Source organism: Rhincodon typus, chromosome 20, assembly GCF_021869965.1.
Source record: "Rhincodon typus isolate 14 chromosome 20, sRhiTyp1.1, whole genome shotgun sequence".
Lineage (NCBI taxonomy): Eukaryota > Metazoa > Chordata > Chondrichthyes > Orectolobiformes > Rhincodontidae > Rhincodon > Rhincodon typus.
The window spans coordinates 33,187,902-33,213,245 of NC_063351.1; the positions used below are offsets into that span (position 1 = coordinate 33,187,902).

The 25,344-nt window shown below is 41.0% G+C and overlaps 1 protein-coding gene across 1 annotated transcript in view; it reads left to right on the plus strand.

Moving 5' to 3' along the window:
• LOC125485620 overlaps window positions 1–25,344 on the plus strand; it is a 61,813-nt gene that overhangs the window by 22,015 nt on the left and 14,454 nt on the right. The gene's annotated exons all lie outside the window — the stretch shown is intronic.

Below are 25,344 nucleotides of genomic sequence, written 5' to 3' on the forward strand. Positions count from 1 at the left end.
CTGCACCTTGTTGTCTCGGATTCTCCAGCATCTGCAGTTCCTACTATCTCTGATTCAATTTGGGAGACAACTGGCTTGTGAGTAGCGCAGCAGCTCCTCAGAGATTCACGAATGATCCCTGGCATTTTGATGGTGTTCAGTAGTGAATTTGTTGGCTACATCTGTGTTCGCTGAACCTTGATGCCAGGAACTGTCAGCACCTGCACTGGGACTCCAAGTGAGGTCACATGAAGCAAAAACCTTTTGAGACACATTAGGTGGGCAAATGAGTTTCCTTATTCATATTTATCTTGTGATCTTGTGAAAACTTTAAGCATGATTAAATTCATTTTATTGTTTAAAAATGGTTTAAGTCACACTGTACTGCAAATGAGTTTTGCCTTTTAATATTTATCTTCCGTTAGCACTTGTAAATATGTCCTGTTAGAACTGATGGTATTGATATTTAAGAGATCTGAGTTAACCTTATGTATCTGGTACTAAATCTAATTCTGTTAATAAGTTTTCAAGAGCAAAGACTTCAGCTTTTATTAGTAATCTTTTGCAGTACTTTATGATAGTGTTCTTATTTTGTCTATCTTCCTTTTACTCACAACCTCTAATAGGGATGGTGCTCCCTATTGTGAAAAGGATTATCAGAGTCTATTTGGTGTGAAATGTGAAGACTGTGGCAAATTCATCACTGGAAAGGTCTTGGAGGTAGGGATTTCTTGTCTGAAAATCTTATGAATAGACATATTCCTTGCATAATTCCCAACTGGGTTCTGCCAAATGTATATGTTCTGTTAGAAAGAATCAGAGGTATTTCAAAGCATTACAACGTGTTGTAAAAAAGTGTTGCTAATTCATGACAGCTTTGTGGTGGCATTTTTACCACCTATTATGTTTCTGAAGTTTGCCAAGTGAAATGTTACATATAAACCTAGGTTTTGTTTAAAACAAGCTGGTTTATCATCAATTCTAACCGAAAGAACTGTGGATGCTATAAATAAAGAACAAAAAACGTTTCTGGAAAAACTCAGCAGGTCTGGCAGCATCTGTGAAGAAAAAAATCAGGGTTAACATTTCGGGTCCGGTGACCCTTCCTCAGAACTGATATTTGTCAACATATATTCTACCTCACAGGAGTTTTTGCAACTAATTAATAATTAGGTTATTTTATCAAAGCAGTATTGTTTTACATGTAGGAGCAAATTATTGCAGATGCTGGAATCTGTAGTGAAAACAAGAAATGCTGGCGGTTACAGTGGGTCAGACAGCATCTACGGAGAGAAAGCAAGCTAATGTTTCGATTCTAGATGACCCGCTGTGATCTCCAGCATTTGTTGTTTTCTGTATTGTTTCTCATGCCTGATTTGCACTGCACAGCTAGATTGAAAGTAAAATTGTGACAGGGACCAAGTCATCGGCTGGTGAAGCAGTCTGTTTATGCTACATAACACGTTTCTAGTGCTGATTGATCTTTGATTTGTTTCTGGGATGTCCATTTCAGTAGGGTGACTTTGACTTCTTTCAGTATTGTTTTAATTATTTTAATTAAGTAAATAATCTGAGAATTAATTGATCATCACCATTAGCATAAAACACTCATAATGAGCTGATATCCCATCTTGTATTGTTCTCAAATTTCTTTTCAATTGGCCTTGTTGAGACCATAAATTACTGTGTGAAAATTCTAAATCACAAGTCTGGTACTGAACCTCAGTTATCTCATATTCTGGTATATATTTAAAATATGCAATCGTAAAACCTAAAGCTAAGTAAGGCTTAATCAGCAAGCTTCAGTATGAAAGTTCCTGGAATATTCAGAATAAAAATAATGAATGTGGAGTTACACTGACCATAGCAGAAATAGCCTACAATAATAAAGGACTATTGTTAAAGATAGAAGTCCCATGAGTAATTGTTGCAATGTAAAGTTCCCCCACATTCTCTGCTTCTTTAATAACAGATAGAAATTTCTAATATGAAACTCCTGTCTGAGAGTCATGATTTTCCCTATTACATTTTATCTGCTTTCTAAAATAATTTAAGATTGATTTTAAATATTCCTGGAATTGCACAGATGAGAACCTCTCGAGACAATGTTGCAGATGATTTGATCTGTCATTACTGATACAACCTTTCGTTGAGCAGTCCTTATGCCACAAGGTTTGGAACTTTTTTGTGATCTCTTCTGCACTGCTGAGAGACTGCTCCCTCAGATTGTACTGTCTCCACTCTACCTGAAGATGACAATTGTCTAACTCTCAGGAGTTTCTGCAAACTCTTCTATTTACACACCATCACATATAATTCTGATCTCTTAGTACAGCTCTTTAGTATAGGTTATTCCATCCTCTTTTCTCAGTGTCTCAATAGCATGTGACTGCTGATGTCAGTGTTACATCATCTTATGATTAAAATATGCATCACCTTTGTACTATATCAGACTGCCAGATATTAAAAACATACCTTTTTCTTTGTGGGTCCTCAAAATGGAGACATCTTCATCTTCTTGCAGCTTTAGTGTTGGTCATCTCTGTTAGTAAAATGCCATGCTGCATCTGAAAGCCCACAAGGGCTTGCATCCTGCTTTTGGTCATGGCTGTGGGATCTTTTACCTGTTGGAAAAATCCAGTCCTATAAGAATAAGCCATTTACATTACAAACCCAGTGGCATTGTTTCTTGTCATTGCTGAGGTAATTAGAAACTCCTTTTTGGCCCTATGAACTTTGCTAAGGTGGGCAATAGGGTGTTCAGATGGGTGCATTAGATATTTGTGTTATGATGCATCTGCTGTGTGTTATTATCTCTATTGTTATAACTTAATGGCTGAGGCATTTTTTCATAATTAAAATGCTGCTGTTTCTCAAATACAAAGACGCCAAGGTTTTACTTCAGTTTTAATTCAAACCAGACATTTTGCTTTGAAATCACTGCCATCAATTAAGACTGAGATTGGTTGATAGAATTGACAATTGTATAATCACGGAATGCTAACAACTCACAACTTAGTTCAGGTACGAAATGTTTGTTGTATTCCATTCACAATAGTACTGTTCGTCAGATATCCACCTGAATGCTTCATTCCTCTGATAAATGAGATAATTTTATTTCCTCATTAGACTTTTTTTTTAAAATCAGCAGATCTTATGTGAAATGAGGAAAAATAGAGATTCTGCACATTACTCATTGTTGTGAAGTGTTTTCTATTCCATCGTGTATCTCTTGAATGGCTTGAATTCCACAATGTAACACATGCTTGTGGTCTAAAGGGACAGTTATCCAGAGGCCACAGAACGTGGCGTACCGTTCTACTGTGACCTAGTTGTGTTATCATTGACTAAGCCAGAGATAAATTGAAAAATCCATAACTTACCTGATATATTAACATTCTGTCATGGTAGCCAGTCAATAAGCTAATAGAATAAGATGACTACATACCTACAAATACAAACCAAAATATTTGAGAAAGAACATGCACCTAAAATGTTAACTTATATTTTTCCATAAATAAATACGGAGAAATATGTGGGAGTGAGTTCCAAGCTATTTTTGTCTTTCGTTATACAGTATCTAATTACCTGTGATGTTTTCCATTATGTAAAGGCTAATAAAGGAAGTTCTCAGAAGTGACCCACTGTATTGACATTGGCATTAATTAGCCTTCCATTTTAGAGCATTGTTAATTAAGAGTAAATGAAAAGGTTAGAAATAATCTTGCCTTCAGTGTAGGTATTTCAATGTTTTGGCTTTTCTTTTGTAATCATGGGGCTATATTTACTAAAAGAGGTCAATTTTACATTGCCATGATTTTATTATTTTTGCCATGTGTGAATGGATAGCTTAATATGAAGAAATTAAAGCAAAACAAGAAGAATGCCACAAGGTAGCACTGTTTTACCATGCAAATGTTAGCCACTGTGATATTTGTTCTTCAAAGACAGTACCAAGACTCGAATAAGATGTGTTTCACACTCATCATACGTTGCAATATATCATTAGGCGATTGTTGCAGTGTTTTGTTCCTTGCAAATGTAGTTTCAGTGTCCTGAAACACTTCAGTCAGTTTGACCACTTGGAGAAGATGTATACATTTTTTAACCTGCAATATTTCATTTACTGGCCTACACACCCTGACTTTATGTGTAGTCTCTGTCAATATTGCAAATGCTGTTTGTAATCAATTGAAGTTAAAATGTGTTGAATAGATTGAGGTGAAACAGCTTCAAATTAACATGATTAAGAAGTTGAAAGTGTTAATGTAGTAACATTCAAATTATTGGTACAATTAGAATTAATGTTGTGAGGCGTGACAACTGCAATGTATTCAATAAAAACCAAAAGAACTGCGGATGCTGTAAATCAGGAACAAAAACAAAGTTGCTGGAAAAGCTCAGCAGGTCTGGCAGCATCTGTGAAGGAAAAAACAGAGTTAACATTTCGGGTCTGGTGACCCTTCCACAGAAGTACGTGTGTGTATGTGCAATGTATTCAACTTATGTATATTATTGACCAGAATCAGGTATACCACAAAATGATCATGTTAGTTTAATTGTCCTTGAACTGCCCCAATTTTTTTTTGTTCAAGTAAGTGAGTAAAATTAATCTTGTGAAACTATTACTGTTAGTTAAGTTCTGGTTTGATTTTTTTTCCCTCCTGGCCATATGATGGAGGGAAGGTCATTGATGAATCAACTGAGGATGTTTAGGACTAGGACACTACTTGAGGAACCCCGGTACTGATATTCCTGAATTAAGATGTGGCTTCCAACAACAACCACTAGGGAGATTTCCCATTGACCTAAGTTTTGCTCGAGCTCCTTGATGGCACACTCAGTCAAATTCTGCCTTGATGTTGAAGTAACTTTCACCTCACTCGCGAAATTTGATTCCATGTTTGGGGAAAGACTGTAATGAGGTCTGGCACAGCCTGAACTGTAAATCAGTGAGCAGGTAAATACTAAGAAAATACCTTTTCTATCATTGCTGCTGATTGGGAGTGGATTTTGGGGAGGTACTTAGCTAGATTGGACTTGTCTTGCTTTTCATGCTCAGGAAATACCTGGGTAATTTTCCACTTTGTTGAGTAGATGTACTGGAAGAGCTTGGCTGGAGAGATTTATTCTTCTTTGACACTGTTATCAGTGAGAAAAACAGATTTGCTTTGTCGGACATCATTGCAGATTATCCTAGTTGTTGGATAAATTTCCAATTTGTGCGCAATAGTATAATGTCATATTTAAATAACCCAAGCTGTTTATATGTCAAAAAATTGTGTGCGCACAGTTAGGGATATATCCTTCTTGAAGTGTGATTGTCAGAAATCTGTTGTTGGAGCATTTCAGAGTCTCTGCTGAAGGTATGCACGTGGCGCCAAATTCATATTCAAACACAGAATGGCAATGAAGGTTTATTTTTCCATTGCCCTTGTGCCAAAAGGCAAAAATCTGATACACGTATATACCCTTTATCATAACAGATATGATTCCCAAGTAAAACTAAGCCTTTTTTCACAACTTCGAGCGAGCTCTGAAATTTCAGGATTTTTGAACAAGAACTATGTATGCGCACCCTATCAGCTGGACCCATGCAAGTGCAAACACTCTCGAGAACCGACTGCAGAAGAAACCTCCAGTGAAGCATTTGAAACATATTGCTTTACCATGTCTGCATTTTGAAGCTGCATTGCTACCCCCTGGCCTTGCGTCCTGATCTGTGGCACATGGTGCCTGAAGTTGCTGCAGTTCACTGATCCCTGGAGTCACTTTCTGCGTCGATCTGCCTACCTTAGGCTGTGCTGTTCTTTGTCCTTAACCTCAACAGTACTTTATAGTGCCACACATTGCTGCTTTAATTATTAACCTCAATTGTAATTTGTAGTAAAGTTGTTGGAAATCAATCTTTACGCTTAAATTGTTGGTTAATTACTGCTTCAATAGCAGGAGTATTTTGTGAGTTAATTGTAGTTGCATGGCAACTTCAATACTATATGTTAGCTATCAGCAGTGGTACTAGTGGGAGTGACTTGTTACAATTTGTAGCACTATACAAGTTGACTGTGGATTGATTACTGCTTTAGTCACAATAATATTTCATGGCTTCCTAATAGATGCAATACTGTAATTCAGGCTTCAGGCTGGGTGTAGGCGGGGGTGGCTAGGCAGCTTCAAACTCCAAGCTGCAGGCTCGACAAGGCAGTTTGATAAGGGAGGATCTGTTTCCATGTCAGTGCATTCTGGAAATACTCAGTGGATTTGGCAGCATCCAGAAACAGAGTTAACATTTGGAGTCCAATATGGCTCTATTTCAGAATCTTCTTCTCAGAGTTCAAAAACGGGCAAGAGATAGTAGAAACTGCAGATGCTGGAAAATCTGAGATAACAAGGTGTAGAGCTGGATGAACACAGCAGGCCAAGCAGCATCAGAGGAGCACGAAGGCTGACGTTTTGGGCCTAGACCCTTCTTCAGAAATGGGGCAAGTCTGGATTCATGAGGAAAAGTTACAATTTGTAAAGAAAAATATTCCTTGAGGTAGCAGTACCCAATAACAAGTTGTTAATTGTGACTTAAATTCCCACCTAAACATGTATATAAAATTGAGCACCATGTTGCAATCATTTCAGAGAAACCCACAAACTTGTTCATATTATTAAATGTGGAGCTTTCCAAGCTCCCTGGTAATTCAATATGCTAATAGCTGCACTAACCGCCAATTTAAGATCTTCAGTCAAGTTCATAATTTGGCTTATTCATCTAAAAATGACCTACATTCATACACATGGACCTGTTCCCTGCAAATAAGGGGAATTTGTTTAAACTTTGCACTTTATATTTTGAATCACCAGAGGCCTTGGGGAGATTATAGTACTCTGTTGCTCTCCCGATTGCAATGTCTCGGCCAACCAGAGTTGACTTGCCAACCTACCAGCGTCCTTTTCACCTATTGTATAAATTGTTGTGATCATCTGATGCTTGGCATTCTTGTATTTGTCTTGATGATTGCAAGATGTATAGCTTTGGCAACATGTTTCTCTTTTCAGTGATAACACAGTGTGGAGTTGGAGGAACACAGCAGGCCATGCAGCTTCAGAGGAGCCGGAAAGTTGAAATTTTGGGCCGGGACCCTTTTTCAGAAATGGGGAGGGGGAAGGGAGCTCGGAAATAAATAGAGAGGAGGGGTGGGAGGGTGATAGGTGAGTGCAGGTAGACAGTGATGGGGATTGGTCAGTGAAGTGGGAGGGGCGGATAGGTGGGAGAGAAGATGGACAAGTTGTGTCAAGTCAAGGAGGCAGGGATGAGCGGGAGCATTAGTCACGAGATGAGGCCGGGGTGGGGAGATTTTGAAGCTGGTAAAATCCATTTTTAGGCCATTGGGCTGTAGGCTCCGGAGGTGGAATATGAGGTGCTGCTCCTGCAGTTTGCAGATGGTGTCATTGTGACACTGGAGGAGGCCCAGGATGGACATATCACCCAGGGAGTGGGAGGGGGAGTTGAAGTGGTTTGTGACCGGAAGGTGTTGTCGTTTGTCGTGAACACAGCGCAGGTGCTCCACAAAGTGGTCTCCGGGTCTCCAAGCCTCCGCTTGGTCTCACCGATGTAGAGGAGGCTACGTCGGGAGCAGCGGATGCAATAGGCCATATTGACAAATATGCAGGTGATCCTCTGTCTAACGTGGAAGATTTGTATTGGACCTTGAATGGAGGTGAGGGGGGAGGTGTAGGAGCAGGTGTAGCACTTTCTGCGGTTGCAGGGAAAGGTGCCGGGGGTGGTGGGGCTGGTGGGGAGTGTGAAGTGGACGAGGAAGTCGCGGAGAGAGAGGTCCCTACAAAAGGCAGATAGGGGTGGGGTGGGAAATATATCTTTGGTTGTGGGGTCGGATTGTAGGTGGCCGAAATGGCAGAGCATGATACGTTGAATCTGGAGGTGAGTGGGGTGATATGTGAGGACAAAGGGGGATTCTGTCTTTGTTTTTGTTGGGGGGAGGAGATGTGAGGGCAGAGGTGCGGGAACCGCAAGAGATGCGGTTGAGGCCATTTTTGATCACCGGAGGGGGGAAGGTTGCAGTCCTTGAAATAGGAGGACATCTAGGATGTTTGGGAGTGGAACGCCCCACCTTGGGAACAGATGTGGTGGAGGCTGAAGAATTGTGAGTAGGGGATCGCATTCTTGCAGGAAGGTGGGTGAGAGGAGGTGTGGTCTAGGTAGCTGTGGGAGTCGGTGAGCTTGAAATGGATGTCGGTTTTGAGGCGGTCATCAGAGATGGAGACGGAGAGGTCCAGTAAGGAGAGAGATGTATCAGAGACGGTCAGGGTAAACGAGGTTGGGGTGAAGGGTGTTAGTAAAGTTGATGAACTGTTCACCTTTCACCCCAACCTCAAGTTCACCTGGGCCATCTCCGATACCTCCCTCCCCTTCGTGGACCTCTCCGTCTCCATCTCTGGTGACCGCCTCAAAACCGACATCCATTTCAAGCCCACCGACTCCCACAGCTACCTAGACCACACCTCCTCTCACCCACCTTCCTGCAAGAATGCGAGTGTTCAAGCTTTGAACCACCTAAAAAGAGTGTGGATTTTTCAGATGGTATAAAATGCTTCCACAGCCCTTCGTACTTTGTGTATATTTTCATCCTATTTTCTCCAAAAAAATTCAAAGTAGGTGAACTCATCATTGTGATTTGTTGTTATACTAACAACTTGGAAGCAGATGTGACGATCCTTTGATTTGACTTCACAGTGTTTTATATTTGCTATATTGGCAAATCCATGAGGTAATTTGTCTTACATAAACCTTAAAGCACCCGATTTCCTGTGGACAATATAATTTGGCAACAAACATCATTGAGACAGCATTTCAATCTGGAATTAAGTAGTTGCTTGTGGTCACTTTGTGGGAAGTAGTATTTGTGCTTAGATTGACAAACTCCTCAGCTGATAAAATAACCTTGCCTTGGAATCAGAAGATCATGCATTCAAGTTCCACGCCAGGAATTAAAGGCTAACACTCCATATCTACTGATGGAGCATTATATAGTCAGAAGTAGTGTCTTTTGGATGCAACCCTATAATGAGGCCCATCTGTCTGCTTGGGTGAACATTAAAGGACTCATTCCGCTATTTCAAAGAAAAGCAAAGGTTTTATCCCAGGTGTCTTATTTATAAACTATACATTGCTCAATCAACATCAAAAAAAGGGTCAGTATTGTTCCTGGGAGTTTTCTGTGCACAAATTGGCTGCCATGTTTCCTACATTGCAATTGTGATCATTCTTCAGGAGTACTTCAGTTGTTTCAGCGGCGGGAGTCTGGGAGGAAGCGCGAGGGCAGCCTGGGAAGGTGAGCTTTTCGGTTATAAAAGTCTTACCTCGCGTGACTCCATTTTTGGAGTAAGTGAGGTAATATATTTGGGCGGTTGCTTTACCCGAAACACTACCTAGGTAGTGTCTCCCACCCATCCTCCTCCTCTAACCAAAAAAAAAGGTTCTGAGCGCTGATTTGGTAAGGCTACCAGTATATTTTTTTTAATTTGTCTGTTTGGGAATTCAGAACAGTGGGAATGGATGTTAGGGCAGTTGTATGCCCCTCCTGTAGAACGTGGGAGGTAAGGGTCACCACTAGTGTCCCCACTGACTTCATCTGCGGGAAGTGCACCCAACTCCAGCTCCTCGGAAACCGTGTTAGGGAACTGGAGCTGGAGCTGGATGAACTTCGGATCATTCGGGAGGCTGAGGGGGTAATTGAGAGGAATTACGGGGAGGTAGTCACACCTCAGGTACAGGAAAAAAGTAGATGGGTTACAGTCAGGGGACGGAAAGGGAACAGGCAGACAGCGCAGGGATCCCCTGTGGCCATTCCCCTCAAAAACAAGTATACCATTTTGGATACTGTTGGGGGGGATGACTTACCAGGGGTAAGCCATGGGGTACAGGTCTCTGGCACAGAGTCTGTCCCTGTTACTCAGAAGGGAAGGGGGGAGAGGAGGGGAGCATTAGTCATTGGGGACTCCATAGTTAGGGGGACAGATAGGAGATTCTGTGGGAACGAGAGAGACTCGCGGTTGGTGTGTTGCCTCCCAGGTGCCAGGGTCCGTGATGTCTCGGATCGTGTTTTTGGGATCCTTAAGGGGGAGGGGGAGCAGCCCCAAGTCATGGTCCACATAGGCACCAACGACATAGGTAGGAAAAGGGATGGGGACGTAAGGCAGAAATTCAAGGAGCTAGGGTAGAAGCTTAGAGCTAGAACAAACAGAGTTGTTATCTCTGGTTTGTTACCCGTGCCACGTGCTAGCGAGGCGAGGAATAGGGAGAGAGAGCAGTTGAACACGTGGCTACAGGAATGGTGCAGGAGGGAGGGATTCAGATACCTGGATAATTGGGGCTCATTCTGGGGTAGGTGGGACCTCTACAAACGGGATGGTCTACACCTGAACCAGAGGGGTACCAATATCCTGGGGGGGAAATTTGCTAATGCTCTTCGGGAGGGTTTAAACTAATTCAACAGGGGGGTGGGAACCTGAATTGTAGCTCCAGTGTACAGAAGGTTGAGAGTAGTGAGGTCATAAATAAGGTTTCAAGGTTGCAGGAGTGTACCGGCAGGCAGGAAGGTGGTTTGAAGTGTGTCGACTTCAATGCCAGGAGCATCCGGAATAAGGTGGGTGAACTTGCAGCATGGGTTGGTACCTGGGACTTCGATGTTGTGGCCATTTCGGAGACATGGATAGAGCAGGGACAGGAATGGTTGTTGCAGGTTCTGGGGTTTAGATGTTTCAGTAAGATCAGGGAAGGTGGTAAAAGAGGGGGAGGTGTGGCATTGTTAGTCAAGGACAGTATTACGGTGGCAGAAAGGACGTTTGATGACAACTCGTCTACTGAGGTATTATGGGCTGAGGTTAGAACCAGCAAAGGAGAGGTCACCCTGTTGGGAGTTTTCTATAGGCCTCCGAAAAGTTCCAGAGATGTAGAGGAAAAGATTGCAAAGATGATTCTGGATAGGAGCGAAAGTAACAGGGTAGTTGTTATGGGGGACTTTAACTTTCCAAATATTGACTGGAAACGCTATAGTTCGAGTACTTCAGATGGGTCAGTTTTTGTCCAATGTGTGCAGGAGGGTTTCCTGACACAGTATGTAGATAGGCCAACAAGAGGCGAGGCCACATTGGATTTGGTACTGGGTAATGAACCAGGCCAGGTGTTAGATTTGGAGGTAGGAGAGCACTTTGGTGATAGTGACCACAATTCGGTTACGTTTACTTTAGCGATGGAAAGGGATTGGTATATAAAGCAGGGCAAGAGTTATAGCTGGGGGAAAGGCAACTATGAGGCGATGAGGCAAGATTTAGGATGCATAGGATGGAGAAGGAAACTGCAGGGGCTGGGCACAATTGAAATGTGGAGCTTGTTCAAGGAACAGCTACTGCGTGTCCTTGAGAAGTATGTACCTGTCAGGCAGGGAGGAAGTGGTCGAGCAAGGGAACCATGGTTTACTAAAGAAGTTGAATTTCTTGTCAAGAGGAAGAAGGAGGCTTATGTAGAGATGAGGCGTGAAGGCTCAGTGAGGGCGCTTGAGAGTTACAAGTTAGCCAGGAAGGACCTAAAGAGAGAGCTAAGAAGAGCCAGGAGGGGACATGAGAAGTCTTTAGCAGGTAGGATCAAGGAAAACCCTAAAGCTTTCTATAGGTATGTCAGGAATAAAAGAATGACTAGAGTAAGATTGGGGCCAGTCAAGGACAGTAGTGGGAAGTTGTGCGTGGAGTCCGAAGAGATAGGAGAGGTGCTAAATGAATATTTTTCGTCAGTGTTCACGCAGGAAAAAGACAATGTAGTCGAGGAGAATACTGAGATACAGTCTATTAGACTAGATGGGATTGAGGTTCATAAGGAGGAGGTGTTAGCAATTCTGGAAGGTGTGAAAATAGATAAGTCCCCTAGGCCGGATGGGATTTATCCTAGGATTCTCTGGGAAGCTAGAGAGGAGATTGCAGAGCCTTTGGCTTTGATCTTTATGTCATCATTGTCTTCAGGAATAGTGCCAGAAGACTGGAGACTAGCAAATGTTGTCCCCTTGTTCAAGAAGGGGAGTAGAGACAACCCTGGTAATTATAGACCAGTGAGCCTTACTTCGGTTGTGGGTAAAGTGTTGGAAAGGATTATAAGAGATAGGATTTATAATCATCTAGAAAGGAATAATTTGATTAGGGATAGTCAACACGGTTTTGTGAAGGGTAGGTCGTGCCTCACAAACCTTATTGAGTTCTTCGAGAAGGTGACCAAACAGGTGGATGAGGGTAAAGCAGTTGGTGTGGTGTATTTGGATTTCAGTAAAGCGTTTGATAAGGTTCCCCATGGTAGGCTATTGCAGAAAATACGGAGGCATGGGATTGAGGGTGATTTAGCGGTTTGGATCAGAAATTGGCTAGCTGTAAGAAGACAGAGGGTGGTGGTTGATGGGAAATGTTCATCCTGGAGTTCAGTTACTAGTGGTGTACCTCAAGGATCTGTTTTGGGGCCACTGCTGTTTGTCATTTTTATAAATGACCTGGATGAGGGCGTAGAAGGATGGGTTAGTAAATTTGCGGATGACACCAAAGTCGGTGGAGTTGTGGATAGTGCGGAAGGATGTTGTAGGTTACAGAGGGACATAGATACGCTGCAGAGCTGGGCTGAGAGGTGGCAAATGGAGTTTAATGCGGAAAAGTGTGAGGTGATTCACTTTGGAAGGAGTAACAGGAATATAGACTACTGGGCTAATGGTAAGATTCTTGGTAGTGTGGATGAGCAGAAAGATCTCGGTGTCCATGTGCATAGATCACAAAGTTGCCACCCAGGTTGATAGCGTTGTTAAGAAGGCGTACAGTATGTTAGGTTTTATTGGTAGAGGGATTGAGTTTCGGAGCCATGAGGTCATGTTGCAGCTGTACAAAACTCTGGTGCGGCCGCACTTGGAGTATTGCGTACAGTTCTGGTCACCGCATTATAGGAAGGATGTGGAAGCATTGGAAAGGGTGCAGAGGAGATTTACCAGGATGTTGCCTGGTATGGAGGGAAGGTCTTATGAGGAAAGGCTGAGGGGTTTGAGGCTGTTTTCGTTAGAGAGAAGAAGGTTAAGAGGTGACTTGATAGAGACATACAAGATGATCAGAGGATTAGATAGGGTGGACAGTGGGAGCCTTTTTCCTCGGATGGTGATGGCTAGCACGAGGGGACATAGCTTTAAATTGAGGGGTGATAGATATAGGACAGATGTCCGAGGTAGGTTCTTTACTCAGAGAGTAGTAAGGGCGTGGAATGCCCTGCCTGCAAAAATAGTAGACTCGCCCACTTTAAGGGCATTTAAATGGTCATTGGATAAACATATGGATGATAATGGAATAGTTTAGGTTAGATGGGCTTCAGATTGGTTTCACAGGTCGGCGCAACATCGAGGGCCGAAGGGCCTGTACTGCGCTGTAATGTTCTATGTTCTATGTTCTATGTTCTACTTCATTGGCAGTAAAGCGCTTTGAGAAATTAAGTGGTTGTGTGAAGTGCTCCAGTGTTTGCCCCTCAGCCTGTACTATTAACCCCTCACCCTCCAGTGTTTGCCACATAAACCTGTAATTTTCCAAACTCCCTCTGTCTGCCTGTGGAAGGCAGCTGCATGATGGCAAATCTTCCGGGCATCACCAAACAGATCTCCTACCAGATTTCACTGTTTGGGGATCTGATGGCCTGTTTCTTCTACTTGTGAACTCCAAACAGTGCTTTTTAATGCCATTCAGTTGCTTGGAAAAGTGTCTTAATTATCTTCGTAAGAATTTTAACTAGTTTCATATCACATTTATGCACATTCACTATTTCAGTACCTTGCCGCTAGCTGTTTAATTCACCTGTCAAGTTTTAGTGTCGAGATCCAATTCACCCACTCCTGCATTCTGTGGTCCCTCTTAATATCTCCTGTTTCGGCAGCTTTCGCTAAATTACCTGCACTGGTGCACATTGTACTCAAACATTCACGCCTGTGATAAAAGTGGTTGGGAGAGATCCAGCTGACCCTTATGGCCTGTACTGTACAATTATGAATACAAAAGTGTACAGGGCAAGGAGGTCACGTTGAACTTGTAGAAGACACCTAGTGTAGCCTCATCTGGAATATTGCATGACAGAACCACAGAATCAGAAACAACTGGTATGAAGCACATGCAGTAAAACCTCGTGACAGACAGTGCTGCAGGGAAATATTAAGATCAAGTCACTCAACCTGTGGGCTGGCTGGAACAGACAGCACAGTGGGAGACTGATTATGATTTGGGCGAGCAAAGAATTCTATCCTAACATACCCACAAAATTTCTGAACAGTACAAGGTTCCAGACAAGCTGAACAAGAGCAGAGTTGCCATAGAGGGTGCAGAACCAAAAGGACAATGGAGCGCCAAACAGGAACTGTGCAGAAAAGGCACCAACTGCCATTTTACAAGGTTCCTGAAATTGCATGAAGAACATCCATAGGCAGGAAGAAAGCTGCACCCATACTGCAGAAACCCCTTTCATTACAGAAGCCCATATTAAGAAAGAAGCCATTGTTATAGGCAAATCTTTTCTCTTGTCAAAGTCACAGACCAGGGTGCTAAATACTAGAACATGGACATGACTGTTGGTAGCCTCTGTAAATACATCACATTAGACCTAGGGGCTGCACCTACTCTTCTGACAATCTTCAATGGCTGGAGATGTTCACCCTACAACCTTTGTCGATGCACTGCAGAGCCAGCTTTAGCCAAAGTTAAGTTTAAAAAAAGCTGGAAATTGTTGAAACACTGAATGTTTTCAGCCACCAACCATGTTCTTTGCTCTACAGGAGGGCCTTCAAAGCCCTTAAACTCCCCCTTAAAGAAGTTGCATGGGTCAGTCAGAAGTCAGCAAATGAGTTTAGATAACAATTTTGACAATTTTTAAAGCCCAGGGGAAGCTGAACATTGTGTACCACATCACACTGAAGGCATATGCTTAACCCCATCTGCTGTTGATACCCAGGAAATTCCTATCCATTTAGAAACAAGGTGAAAGAGGAGATTGAGGCTATGCACCAAAAGAGGCTATTTCAGAAGCCACACAGCCAAATATGTGGTGCACTACTATGGTACCAACTACTATGGTACCAGTTCCTCAACTGAATGGATCCAGTAGACCTTAAGTTGGTTAACCTGTTTGAATGAGAGATGCATTCAATGGTGTCTGTACAAAAGAGCCGAACTAAACCTGGCACAATCTTCACCAAACTGAATTTGAACAGTGGATTCTGACAAATTCCTCTTGATGAGAACTCCAACCTGCTTATCATAATTATAGCCCCCATGGCCATCCTTGTCTGAACTGTCTGGCCTTTGACATCTAGTTCACATCCAAGATTTTTGAGCAGTTGATATCCAACGTGGATGTCACTTGGATGTCTTTCTCATCCATGGGTTCTCTAAAGGTCCAACATAACAACAAAATTAGGACAGTCTTAAGAAAGTTGTGGAATACTAAATTGAAACTCAATGATATATATGAATTCCCAATGCCAATGGTTCAAATTTTTGCATCCATGTCATTCAAACAATAGGGATCATGGTAGATCCACAGAAGACAGAGGCTAGGATGTCTGACCAATATTTTAGAGTTTTTTGAAGAGGTAACCAAGAGGATAGATGAGGGTGGGGTAGTGGATGTTGTTTATATGGACTTTAGTAAGACCTTTGACAAGGTTCCGCACAGCCTGCTAGTCATGAAAGTTAGCTCACATGGGATCCAGGGAGAGCTAGCTAACTGGATTCAAATCTGGCTCGATGGTAGGAAGCAGAGGGTGATGGTTGACGGCTGTTTCTCGGACTGGAGGCCTTTGACTAGTGGTCTGCCACAGGGGTCAGTCCTGGGACCTTTGTTATTCGTTATTTACATAAAAGATCTGGATGTGAAAGTACAAGGCATGTTTAATAAGTTTGGGGATGATACAAAATTAGGAGGTATTGATGATAGCGAGGAAGTGTATCAAGAATTACAGAAGGATCTTGATCAGGTAGGGAAGTGGGCTGAGGATTGGCAAATGCAATTCAATACAGTTAAGTGTGAGGTGTTGCACTTTGGAAAATCAAACCAAGGACTTATACAGTAAATAGTAAGGTCCTGAGGAGTGTTGTGGAACAGAGGGACCTAGGAGTACAAGTACATAGTTCATTGAAAGCGGCATCACTGGTAGACAGGGTGTTGAAGAAGGCATTTAACATGCTGGCCTTCATCAGTCGAGGCATTGAGTATAGGAGTTGGGACATTATGTTACACTTGACTAAGTCATTGGTGAGGCTGCACTTGGGAGTGTACAGTTTTGGTCACCCTAGGAAAGGCAATTAAAACTGGAAAGTGTGCAAAGAAGATTCACGAGGTTTTGCCAGGACTAGTACGCCTGAGTGATAGGGAGAGGTTGGCCAGGATAGGATTTTATTCCTTGGAATGTAGGAGAATGATGAGTGACCTTATTGAGGCGTATGAAATCATGAGGGGCATAGATAGGATGAATGCATATAGTCTTTTTCCCAGGGATGGGCAATTGAAAACTAGAGGGCATAGGTTTAAGGTGAGAGGGGAAAGATTTAAGAAGGACCTGAGGGGCAACTTCTTCACGCAGCGTGTGGTGCATATATGGAATGGTCTGCCGGAGAAAGTGGTTGAGGCAGGTACAATAGCAGCATTTCAAACATTTGGATAAGTACATGATGGGAAGGTTTAGAGGGATATGGACCAATTGCGGGCAATTGGAACTAGCTGAGTGGGCACCATGGTCAGTATAGACCAATTTAGGCTGAAGGGCCTGTTTCCATGCTGTATGAGTGGATGTGGGGAAGATGTTTCCATTAATAGGAGAGACTAGGACCTGAGGGGACAGCCTCAGAGTGAAAGGATGACCCTTTAGAATGAGATAAACAAAAAAAAACAAAGAACAAAGAAAATTACAGCAAAGGAACAGGTTCTTTGACCTCCAAGCCTGCTCTGACATGCTGCCCATCATGACTAAAACCCCCCACCCTTCCAGGGACCGCATCCCTCTATTCCCGTCCTATTCATATATTTGTCAAGACGCCCTTTAAAAGTGACTATTGTATCTGCTTCCACTACCTCCCCGGGCAGTGAGTTCCAGGCACCCACCACCCTCTGTGGAGGAATTTCTTCTGCCAGAGAGTGATTAATCTGTGGAGGCCAAGTCATTGAGTGTATCTAAGACAGAGATAGATATTATTGATTATTAAGGGGATCAAAGGTTTTGGGGAGAATGTAGGAGAATAGGGTTGAGAAATATATCAGACGTGATTGAATGGCGGAGCAGACTTGATGGGCTAAATGTCTTATGGTCTTATTTGCACCATGTAGGAGCATTATAGAATCCTTGTGGTTCATGGGAATGATGAACAAGATGGGAAAAATATCCTAGCCTAACTTAGCCCAAGTCAATGAGCCTTTTGGGTAACCTTTTGAAGCAAGATCAGGTGTGGAGTTGGACTGAACAACAACAGTGCTCACTGGACTGAATCAAAGGCTTTCTCATCTTGCTTGAGGTCCTTGCACATTATGATCCTGAACTTCTAGTCATAATAGTGATGATGTATCATCCACTGGTCTGGGAATAGTCTTAATTCAGATCTAACACAATGGGATCGGATAACCAGTTTACTATGATTCCCGAGCTCTTACCGGCACAGAGCAATGATGCGTCATCATCAAGAAAGAGATGCTTGCAGTGAATTGGGTGTGTGAGGAATTCTCGGACTACATCTTGGGTCTGCCGTCAAAACTAAAACTGATTACAAGCTGTTGATGATCTTGATATCATAAGAAGAACGTGAGGGTAGGCGTGACTCCAACCAGTGGAGAGTTTTCCTCCTGGTCCACATTGACTCCAATTTTACTAGGGCCTCAGTTTTACTGAGAGGGCGACATGAGAGAGCAGAAAATTTTATCTAGAATTTCATGTCTGATCTTTCTTCAGTTTTTTCCAATAACTTCGGGGTTGCTCAGAATGATAATTAACTAACTTGCCACACTGTAAAATCTATCTGAATAGACACTGTAGTCTCTTCCTTCCCTCAAAGGTCCTCTGCTTTCCAAAGGAATTCATAGACAACTTGTAATGCAAATCCAACCATCTCATAAATCAGGAGACAAATGTAATAAATCAAAAGATTTGATATAAAAGTCACAAGTTGCTATTTTTTTCAAGCACAAACCAATTTAGATTCACAGTTGTTTTCTAAGCCTCGTGAAAGACTTATTTAATCTCTGACACTTAGTCCTGCAGTTATCTTTAGTTCTAAAAACAGACCCTGACTGTGCTGCTCAAAGATCACAATGCGCCCTGTCACACTTTCATTTACTTCAACTTTCCATTCCAAGCATTAAATAAACATTATTTTTGGTCCAAGGTATGAATTTATAATGTACCAAAAGTATGTTGTCAGTTTATGAATGAAAATGAAAATCATGAAAGATTCTGAACCTTAATGTTTCACTATTACCATACATCATCGCACTCATCTTCGTTTGATTCCCTAACATGACAGATTGTCATTGTTCAAATGCTAATGCAGTGCATCAAAACTAAAAAAAATGCTCAGACATTTAAAGAGAAAAATCACCTCTAGGCAGAAAGCCAAAGGTTTTGCTTATATAGTTGAAAGCAACTTAATAATTTAAGAGGAAATGAATGAAGTCTTTGCAAAGTGCAGAGCCTCAGTTTCATAGTACTGTTGGCTCTGTGACCTGGATTCAGTACAGATTTTGCATGGGGACATTGGTTGCAATCCTGTAGCATACACCATAACAAGGCATAGTATGAACTTCAAAGAAATGAAATTTAGTCAGTTTAGCAAATTTTCCATTTAATATGTGTAATTTTATGTTGGTCTTCTTTTGACTGTATTTTCCATAAAATCAGGTTGACCCCTGGATACCCTGTCTCAGACATGTATTGGTGATTCTGTAGGTTCTTGTGAGGGACAGATCCTTTCCAAAGCCAGTACAATTGATAAAGGCAAGGCAGCAACTTCCAAGATTGGGAATTCCTATGATCCTAACTTTGATGGGATCAGGCATGTTGTGAGTGTCAATAAGGCTCGTATAAAATGCAGTCAGTTGGTTATAGGACACTTTAATGGTCAACGTTCTGTGACCTTCTACTCCAACGTTGCCCACCCCCCACTTCACGGTGAAAAACAGAACATTTTCCCAACATACTTAAATATAGGTCCATTACAAAGAGAACAAATTGTGTCATTGCTCTGTATCTCTAGAAGTTGGCAAGGAGTGGCAGAATTTTTTGACAGCCAGCTCCTCTTTCTCTGCTGTTTGTGGCATCTAAATATAGGCAGCGTCTCAGATGCATTCTTAGTGCCACAGGAATCTGCAGTTACATCGTCATCTTGCAAACGTTAATTGAGTCAGTGATAGAAGCTCAGACAAGTTCTACTCAACTACTTACTCTGAAATGCAAGAACCAGTTAATTTTGATTCCATTTCATATTAGTTTGGAACATTGTATTCAGCATTTGACTGGTCAGTATCCAAATTGTTTTACAACTTTATTCTCCTTTTATCCCTTTTGAGATACATTTCAAATTTTAAGAACATAATTAAGAGAATTATTGATCTAGAAGAGGCGAATAGAAAGAAATATTTTGTAATTATCTTAACTTGTACAATGTTAATTACAGCCAGCACAGTACGTGTCCGTGTAAGCTGTTGGGCTGAATGGCCTATTTCTGTCTCGTAAGTACTTTCCAATGTCTTTCAATTCCTGTTGTTTCACTGCTTTCAACTGACCATAGATTTTTTTTTCTCTCTAATACACGCAATTTTATTTTGTTGGCTGATTAAATGTGGAAATGCCCAGCAACTTCCATAGACCTTGATGCTGTGGACAGCAAGTTCAATTTATTGACAACGTGACTCCTGTGAAACAAGTTTGTCATGTTTGTATTGGCTCTCACATGATTATTTTCAGAATGAGATAGTGATTTTTCAAACAAAAGATTATTGAAATTTCAAAGGACTCTGGAACAATCCAAGTGCAAGTGAAGTATAACTCCTTTGTTCATGATTATGTTTGGTTGGGAGTTATAACCTGGAGATAAAATAGCAACTATTTACAGCATTTATACAAAGTGTCCAGAAATAAAGAAATACAAACCTTGCTTTTCACAGGAAGCTGATGGAATTGTTAAAGTTTCCTGCTGCTACAGGTTTAGACCTGGCAGTCAGTCAATTATTTTAGCTATGCTGAACATTGTAAGTTGGATAATTGGAGTATGTTTTGTTCTTGGATAAGGCCATTACATTGAAGTGTTGTACTTGGATCAGGAATTCTTTACAACAAAGTGTATGGGCTGTGGTTTAGCGTGTTGAAATTCTGTTTGGATCGGGTATACATTTATCACCTGGAAGTGAAATGTATTTCATATGATTGTTCTTGTTTGCTGGGTCGTTCCACCACTAATTGAAAGAATTTTGATTGTTGTTTGGTGAGGCACAACATGCATTTCCTTTGCACCATCCAGCAAAACTTGACAGGTTCATAAATAAATTCAAGGGGGTGGTGCCTTTCTCTGAATCTTCATCCCGTCACTGGAAAAATTCCATCTCAGGACAAAGGAAACTTTAATATAGCAACAGTTATGAGAGCCCAGTCAGTACATGAGGCATAGAAGGCACGAGAGGGCAGATTAAAAACAGGTGGAAAATACTGGAGCAGAATTTGTTTCCAATTAGGACCAGAGTGGACAGATCTAAAATTTAGAGAAATGAAGGCAATGTGTGATGGTGCTTATCAACACAATGACAGATTCCAAGATATGTTCGACATTAGTGGTGTTTCACATTATGGTCTCCTACTCCATTAGCTGTGTAGTTAGTGACAAGTAATGCCCCCTGTGCATTTCAATGCTGGTTTGACTTGTTAAATATCCTTCACATGTGGGTTATTCTAAAGTGAATAATAAAAAAGCTCACCTTGAGGCTAGTTAGGAAGCTGTCATTTTTTTTAGGATGGTACCAAGTTTTACCTAACATGAGAGAATGGTGCTTTCCCTACCTGCTTTGAATCTTCCCTTATTTTGAAGTGGACTGTTCCAGCAAATGTTGGTACATGTTTACTAGAACTGGTTTGAAAACCTATGTTGATAAGCAAGCCTGTTTTGTCTAATAATGAGGACACATCACTGCTGATTGCTGAAGCTGGGAAGAGCGTGTGTCTAGGCTGAGGGCTGATCAACATCTCTCAGCCATTTCAATACACTGGATGCAAAACAAGTTGACACTAGCTGGTGGGATTTACATTTGAGAGATTAGCAGTCCAGGGCTCTCACAGGGGTAAGTGCTGGGTTTTCCAAGTGCTTATCTTATTGAGTATGATTCGGATATTTTTATTTAGCTGTCATCCGTAAAAATAAATATTTCGTGTTTCTGTATGAAAACTGTGAAGATTAGTTCAAGTACATTAATGGTCTAGTTCTTTTGCCCTCAATAAGAAGCCTACAAATATAGCTAGTTTTAAATGGTTTATTTTGGAAAGTTTTTATCCGTTAGCAACCAATTTAAAAAAAAGACCCTACATGTTATGGAATGATTGAATATGCTTATTGCCTAGGCTGAAATGTTTCCAATAATGTGGAACCTCCAGTTCCCTTCTTATTTAATATGGGTGATAGAAATAATACGAGGTGAAATAATATGAATTCACAAACTCTTATTGGGATTGTTCAGACTGAACAATATTTTCCAGGCTGCTTGTTCATTGTGCTGTTCACATTATTCAGATAAGATGATGGAACAACAGATGAACTGTTTCTAAATGCTGGGCCTCCTCCCATCCCTAAATCCTCTTCTCCCACCAGCTTGAGTTGATTATAAGACACGAGTGTATCTACTCGGCTGGCCGCCAGGATGAGTGCAGCTGCCATGGAAACGCTTTGCGAAAGGGGAAAGATGACTGAAATGATTGCTGATAGAAATTAATGGTTGTTTAATGTAGAATGAAGATAAAAGGAATGTATGTATTTTTAGGCTAAATTTTAAGGGCAAACATCACCACTTATTTCAAGACAGACGAGGGAGCCGGTAATTGATGTGACTTGTGCAGCTATATTTGAAAAAGCATTTTACACCATCTTTAGGTATTCCACTTAATATAATGCACAAAATGCTAAATGAAGTTACATGTTTCAGTTTATTTAAATGTTCCTCTTGAGAAAGTAGAATATGCTGCAGATTTATCATGTTGATCTTAAATATTCAATCTGGGAATTTTACAAAACATATTTTCACAGAAATAACACCTCTACAACAAACTAATTGAAAGGATTATTTGTATTTTATCATCTAACATCCTGACCTCTTTGAAGTGTACTGATCTCAGCTAGACTGAAAGCAAATAGTCAGTCCGTGCATTCTGAATTGTCTCATGTCCGAACAACCAATGGATTCATATGCAGAAGGCAAAGGGAAGCGTTAACTGTTCATACATGGCTGTATCTGGAGATTTAACCAAATAAAAAGGAAATGAAAGTATATAGAACAACCAGTGGAATGGATTTGAAGATTCAAATACTGTCACATTATTAGCTATTCAAGATTTAAAATACTCAGACAAGTTGTTGGAACTAAAAATAGAATAATCTGATTCAATATTTCAGATCCAATCTGCCTATTCACTGCTGTAATTTCAACATGCTGCAGGTTATAATAAGCTCCCTGGAATGTTGGCATATTCAGAGGTAGTGATGGAAACACATTTGCCTGGTCATAAGGCTTGTGTTTACTAACTTCAATTTACAACATAACAGGAGTGCTATTTCACGTATAACTCTATTTAGAAATGAAATGGAAATTTTGCAAAGGGAAAGGGAACTGTATTAACCAAATTCACTTATTTTCTTCTCTTACCATCCGGTTTTTATGGGTGGGAGGGGAAGGAAAGGGTGACAGACAAAGGGTAATTAAAGGACCTATACAGGAGGGAGCTGAGGTGAGTTGGTAATAAGGAAGGATTTTTTTTCAAATAGGGATATAGATCACAAGTTGGGAATGAGCAATTAGAGATAGTGATGCCTCAGAGTTGCAACAGCCAAATTCTGAGCATTCTGAACCTGATGTCACGGGTGACAATGTACAGATCACAAAAATTACAGGGAAACCTCATTCCCTGAGTAACTTTGCAATTCTGGAAGTAGTTTCCAGCATCATTCACTGTACCATGAGAAAGTTCTATTGGGAATACAATAATTAAAATTATAATCTACTTCAATCAGCCTGGACTTTTCCTTCCAGCTGGCAACACTAGCTTATAACCCATTTAGGGCTACTTCACAAATGAATGACAGAATGTGGAGCATCTGACAAGTTGCCTGTGTATTTACATATTAGCAGGTTAAAAGGGATGGATCGTACTGAATCAAAATCAACTGTGTAAAATTTGTAAGCCCTGTTTTAAGTTTGAAAAGAAAGGAAAGACTTGCATTTACATACTGCTTTTCATGGCCACCGGATATCTCAGAATACTTTACAACCAATGGCGCACTTCTGAAGTATGATCGTTGTTGTGATGAAGGAATGCCAAAACCATTTTGTAGATAGCAAACCAATCCAAAAAACATTGTGATAACAGTCAGATAATCTGTTTTTGTTATGTTGATTGAGGTTAGGACTCTGTGATCCCCTGTAATTCTTTGAAATCATACCATTCATATGAAGGGGTAACAGGGTGTTGGTTTAGTATCTTGACCAAAAGACAGGACCTCCAATGTTGCAGCACTCCTTTAGTACTACACTAGTGTGTTAGTGTAGATTTTTGTGTATTTCAGTTGAGCATGAGTGTGGATTGTACAGATCGCTTAGTTGGCAAGCACCCACGACAAGATGATGTGAGGCCTGGTTCTTTTTTAACACCTACTCCTTAATTTTTCACATAGCTCAAAACAGGTGAGAATGGTGAAATGTTCTGGAGTAGAAAAATGCAGGGTGACAGGCCATTACTATATATTGAAGGGAATGGTCTCCAATGAGGTGAGTGGTGGGTATGAAGCATTTTTGGTTATTGGATTGATGTCATTAGACACTGGCCTTTCCATATTTAAGAAGCTTGCACTGGTCTCAGACTGTAGATTTCAGACTGTCCAAGACCTGGGCTTTAAATTACCATGAGGCACAAATAGACTGGGAATGTAGTGTAAGGTGCTGACCACCACTTTAACATCTGCCCAGTTCCCACTGACTGTTCAGGCTTAAAATCAGGCTTTATTTGCTTTGAATTGATTTATCTAATTACAAGAAGTCTTTTTTATGTTCAATGCATATGCTTTAAAAGAAATCCCTAGTCAAAATTAATATTTGCAGACTGTTTAGTTTTGGACAAATAATGAGCTGATGTTAACATTTTTGTGCATACTGTCTGATACAATGATTGAGTGCTGAATGAAATGTTAGATACTTGCCACTCTGTTTGGAATCGGATTTAGAACGGATGAAGATTTTAAAGAAATACCAGTTGCCTAGTGACAGTGACAATAACAGATAATGAAAATTACACGACTTCCCACAGAAACATCAGATAATGTTGATTTTACCATTGTTTCTGATTATTTCAGACATTGCTCACCACAGAATCACATGCTGTAGGAGAATAAGGTGTGGCCCAAAGCTACAGCTGATTTCTATTCCACCATGCTGTGTATCAGGATTGTAGGACATGGTTTTCCTCTGTCATATGAAATTGTCAAGCTGTTCTTTGTAAACAGTTTTACAGTTCCATTGCTGATAGTGGAAGCTTTTACTGTTCAGGTATTTGACAGTTTTAGGGCTAACCAAATGGGCAGAGGGAGAATCTCAGCCCTGTTCTCTATGGGTTATCCTACTCTCCTCTTGATTGAATATAGAGCAGCATTACATAGCTATGGCTTGCCCACTTGCCCTGTTAAATGATCTGTGATGAAAGGAAAAATGCAAAACCAATTCAGTCCCCCTTTCTCATTGAAAGATATATAATTTTCTTTCTGTAATTATTAAAGTACTTTCATTTTGATTCTTTCAATTTACATCACACATCAGAAACTATTGTAAATAATTCAGGTATGTAACACAGATATTCTGAGAATCGGTAAGAAACATTCTTCATGCAGTAAAATAATACACGGTGAACGACAGGCTTTCTCACTAAAGTCCCATCTTGCCAGAGGCTGCTAGCCAACCAGACGCTGGCAGTGTCTGAGTCCTAGGAATTATTGCTGGAGACCTTGTCTTCTGGGAATGCAGTGCTTATTTCTGATGAAGGGTCTAGGCCCGAAACGTCAGCCTTTCTGCTCCTATGA